Raw genomic sequence first — 5768 nt, 5'->3', positions numbered from 1 at the left:
CCGTTACTTATTAACATTCTGGAGCAAGGTCAGCAACAGTTTAAACACATTCCCACCGCTTTAACCATTTGGAGCTTTTGGTTCATCAAGGACATTTTCATTCACTAATATTTGCTCAACTTGAATTCAAATGTGATAAAAGTCTGCGATTCATTTGATTTGCCTTTGCAGGGCTAAGTAACAATGATCAATTTGCACTTGATAGAAAAAGGAACCTCCAACTAAAGCAGTGTTCACACATACTGATGATGATATAATATAATGAAAATGCTTCTTGCTGTTTTGATGGAAATTTGGCCTAATGGTCAGTACGTCTCCCAACTTATTCAACAAATGAAAGAACAGTATTGATGATAATAATAAAACATCTATTCATATATATGACATCATTTCAGTATTACCTGTCAATGCCTAATTGCTGCAATGCACCCTTTTATCCAGGAGACGGCGCTCACAACCCAAAGAATGGTGAACGTCCGTGCATGTGTTTTCCACTCGTCATGTTACCATCACAGATAACCACCAACTTGAGTCACTATTCACAACATTAGTCACCTACTTACTCGTTTTAGAGGAAATGTAGACTGTACTTAACAGGTACCTTTTCTAGTCAAAAGTCAAAAGTGGGAAGTTGCAGGCAGTCACATTTCTCTCACGTGATGACTAAACTATTTAGAATTTGAAAAACTGACAAACACAAAATGAGGGAAGAACATATAATAAACTTGCAATTAGAAGCTGTTTAATATAACACGTCATATCATAGCAGAGATCACACAAGATTTCAAATCAGGCTGAAATACTTAGTAAGGCTTCATATTTTTGCAATGCTGTTGTGTCATCATTGTCTAAATTATATCAACATTTAGTGAGAATAGAGCCAAAGTCAGGCCAGAAACAACAAAAATTGGGTTTTAAAGAGTGTACAGAAATACAAAATTGAAGAATATGTACAGAAGCAGAAGAAAAATCATTTGTATGATCCCAAGCATATGAGGTATAGAGCGGTCATTATATATTATGTCTTTTTGAGTACAGAAGACTTTCTTTTCAGCTCTGTGGGTTGCTTTGGTCAAAGAGTCCTTTTATTAGACTGACATAATTCACAGTTTGGATTCAAGACGCCTTGGTGCTTTCACTCAAATGTGCAAAGAGGAATTTATGCTTTTTAAAGTATGGTGCTACTCTGGAATGACTGAAAAGGTCATAAAACCAGAAAGTGTTTCTATTTTGTCAAAACTGTCCCCAATGATTCCAGGAAGTGGGTGAAAAGTTCCCTTTTCTATCCGATTCGACTTCACTGTCGTTCACGATAAATGCATCATTGAATTGTAAACATTTCAAATGTGCAGTCAAAACAAGAGTTGAAAATCTTTTAGCCTGCGGCCTGTGATTTACATCTGCGCTCCTACGTATGTTTTGGGGTGTGACATCACAGCGCCCGGCGGGCAGGCAGCGGAGGACGCCAGAAAATGCCAGACATTCCTCGAATGCTCCACACAGGATCTGACTGCTGCTTGTGAACACAACCCCTCGGCCTGCGGCCAGTGGAAAAATACAAGCTTGTCCTCAGGGTCGCAGGGGCAAACAAGGCTCTTAGTGGGGTCTACGAGCAGTTGGCCGCCTGTGTTGGGTTCTGACTGATGTCACCGTTTTGGTGCCTATTGTCAGACACAGCAGATCGGCCAAACTTCACAATGGTAGACTTGATGAATAGGACAACACTATATTTGTAATATCCCTTCTTACATTACACGCTTTGTTGTAAAAAAAAAAAAAAAGTCAATAACAACACGTAATGTTGTGACATTCTGGTTTTATCTCTGTCCTTGTCACGCAACAGCAGCTTGTTTGCTTTCGTTTGCTTGAGAATATTGTGAAAAGAAAGCTTTTATCATGGGTGGCCAAAGACGTCACAAAGCGTCACACTGCTGCAGGTCTTTTGAGGTTGAAGAGTCAAGGCTTCTCGTCTCCCTGAGGAGAAATTTGTCTTGGATCATGGGACAACGAGCAGTTATTGCTTGTATTCATGTACTACGCAGCTGCTTATGAGCAATCTTACGGCCAAATCACATGTTAACACTACATACAGATGTAGCAGTAATGATAAAAATGTTTTTCTTATTATAAAGTAGCATCTTGTATCTTGGGCCAGATTTTGATGGCTCATGCTTGGGTGATTACAGAAAAAAAGAATAATTGTGATTCATTTGGTTGATGTTGACATCACAATCAATAGGAGCAATTATTTGTTGCTTTCATAAACTTAGTATTCATTCTAATAACAAATCTCAGCTTTCATTATGACTTGCACAAACAAGCAGAAAATAAATTGGTTCACAATCACAACAAAAATATATTCAAATATTAGCAATTCAAGAATACATTCATTCATAAAATCCTCCAGTGTATGTCTTAGCCAATTAGGAGCACTGTGATGGATGCATGACGATATGCCGAAAAAATATAAGAAAATTGTTGAAGAAGAAAGTGGCAAACTTTATGAAGATATTCCTAACTCTGTTGTTCACAAATTATGAAGACTACATGCAAGTGAATGTTGCGATATTACCTGTCTGTGGAAATGTCTTTGTTGTAGTTTTATAGTTTTGTAAAATGGATGGATAGATGGACATGCAAAAGGAATAGCAATGACATGAGCTGTAAGAATGACGGCATTTCAGCTGACGTTAAAACACAATATACAACAGAGACACTGTCATTTTGTGTGTGTGTGTGTGTGTGTGTGTGTGTGTGTGTGTGTGTGTGTGTGTGTGTGTGTGTGTGTGTGTGTGTGTGTGTGTGTGTGTGTGTGTGTGTGTGTGTGTGTGTGTGTGTACGGGCGGGTTACAACAATCGAGAGAACTTCCTGTCCCAGTTGTAATCTTCTTACAGATTTACTGCAGGTGAGTATTTTGCCATGACATCAATGTGTGGACTAAATCTTCTTGGTCAAGATATCCCATGTGGGATATCTCACTTCCGTGTATGAGAGATTTAAGATCCATGCAGTGAGGTCAGCAAATTGGAACTAATCATGACTCATGGCAATTCTTAAGTGGGCAAAGAAGCCTTATCTTTCTCGTCAGTGCAGCAAGCTAAATAGTTTCAATGATGAGTCGAATTTTCCTCTCTATGGCCAATGTGACGCGAGGTAAGGGAGACAAAACATTGGCCATCATTTATTTATCAGCAGGTATATTGATTCAAAAATTGATATTCTGACAAATTTAACAGGATCACTGAGGTTTATTTATTGATTGAATCAGATTAGTGGCAAGTATTGTTCTTTTGACGTTAAATGGGTAGCAAGGAATAGAGCTAATGTTACCAAGCAGGTTAGACTTCATGTTTTGCTAAATTGGTAAAAGACAATCCAACCAAATATTTCTTACATATTATATTCCGCCCACAGGTTCTGGATTAAGGAAATCGAAAACCAGACTTTTGGGGAATTATTATTATCATGATTACTATTATTATTAATTCTACATATGACATTCTACATTTATTATTATTATTTTATCTAACATATCAGTTCAGATCAGCAGTAGTTAATGAATTAATTTCTGCCAACCAGAAGTATTTTGTCGCCTGCTGTTTACAACATGACATGTCTCTTTGCTTCTCTTCCAGAGGTACAGACAAAATGACATTGCCAGCTAAGTATTAGTGTGTTTTCTAACGTTGTTTATATGTAAACGGGTACTGTTTTGACAACATCATCCGGATTGAAACTTCCTGAAACCTTCCTCAGAAACGATGTTATATGTAAGCATAATTACATCAAACCTTTGCAAATGATTCTCGTTATTTTATGAATATCTTGTTTGCATCTGTCATACTTTTAATTTAATATACGTAAATAGGGCTATCACTGACTAATCTTTTTTGACCAATTTTTTTACTGCTTCCAATCAAGATAACTTGACATTAATAATTTTGCTAGTTCAGCGTGCATAATCTTTGCACAAGACTGTTGAATGTGACTCTTCACTAATTCCTTCTATTTCTTTTCTTTTGTAAAGTCAATAGCGGTCAGTTAAGTACAAAATAATGAGAAAAGGAAATCAAATTGATTTCTTAAAACAATAGACAAAATCCCATTTTTTGCAATAACAACCTCATCTGACAGCCCCCTTGTTTTTTTTTTCTCTTTAATATCACCAACCTAAATTGCCATGTAGTGACACCAATTAAAAAAAACGGAATCACTAAATTGTCAACCCAGAGTGCCAATAAATTGTTGAAGAGTATTGTGTTCAGTTGTCCATGTATCATACATTAAGATTTTTACCACACTCGTATTTCATTGTGCTTTATGACTTGGTGAATATAGCAGTGACATATTTCCTGGGATCTAAACACATGAACAAAGTTTAAAGTCAATGAATCATAGAAGAGCAACAAATTAACTCAGTCTGTTGATGTTTCCATGTCCCCTTTATTCTGTTTCTCTTTAAATTGTAACTGGGAACCTCTAAAGACCAGTTATTCAAGGAAGAAGTCATAAAACCCTCTGAAATTGTGTTTTCATTGATATAAATGCTAATAGACAATTTTTGAATGTGTTTTTTAATTTCGTTTGTTCTGGATATGACCTCTTAATATTCTCATGAGAACATGATGATCCAAACCATTCCATCTCATGCGAAAAACCTCCAGGCCATGTGTCACATTCACATGACATCACCGAGCAACAACAGAGTGACTAATATCCTGTAGTAAATATTATTGCATTGCAAATTGTGTCATTTGTTTGACCATGACAATCCGGTTGATCCGTGCGGATTTAGAAACGAACCTCCTCCCTGCCAAAAATGTATTTGATGATATGAAAAGCAAGTGGTTGCATTAGCTCACTTCCTGTCATGACACATTTTAAACTACTTTTACATGGTGTTAATTAAAACTGCTTTCAAGTTCAGTCCGAGCGAGCTCTGTCGCTAAGTACAAACACTTTACAACAATGAAAGTGGCAAATGTCAATGTGGCGTCAAAGTGAAAACGCAGCACAAAGGAGGAAACGCGTAAGAAACAAAGCAGTCCTTTGCTTCTTGATGTGAGTCTGTCAGGATTTGCACCCGAGTGTCTTACCTCATGTCGACAACTTGTTGACACTTTCTCAGCCCACAATGCTTTAATCTCGCAACCTGACTATTGACAGACTCTTCTAACGACTTTCTCACGCATACATGCAAACAAATGCACAGGAAGTTCAAGGGATACAAAAGGCGGGTGTGTTGGTGGTCTTTGGGCAGGCGGGCGGGGGCTGCGCATATGTCGCCCATGTCTTCGGCAACTGGTGAGGTCATGGATGAGCATTTCCCACAGAGGCGTCAACACTACTGATGCTCTGTCTCAAAAAGCTCTTTCCATGGCACGGTTTTAGGGCCACTTTATCCAAGATTGTTTACTTGAATGCACTTCAACCTCAAGACTAGGAAAAGTGAATTGAACCACATAAATAAAAAATGCCTCATGGAAATTCATGGAGCCCCAATCCACATAGATGAAGAAATCAGGAATGGCAAGTCGAGTTTCATTTTAAAGTGCTGGTGTTGAAAGAGACTATTGAAAACTGGTTATTTCTCAAGTCTGTAAATGATTCATTTCTTCATTGTTCATTCTTAAATGTGGACATATAAGGGCCCTATTTGTCAGCCTGCCTCGGGGTAGCTATGGCTACTTACGTACTTTCGCAGCACCAGTGTGAGAATATGTGAGCGCATTAATATATAAAGCGTCTTTGAGTGTCGAGAAAATGG

This window comes from Syngnathus leptorhynchus, chromosome 2, assembly GCF_054491065.1.
Source record: "Syngnathus leptorhynchus isolate UIUO chromosome 2, UIUO_Slep, whole genome shotgun sequence".
Lineage (NCBI taxonomy): Eukaryota > Metazoa > Chordata > Actinopteri > Syngnathiformes > Syngnathidae > Syngnathus > Syngnathus leptorhynchus.
Note: the sequence above shows the minus strand (reverse complement) of the source record.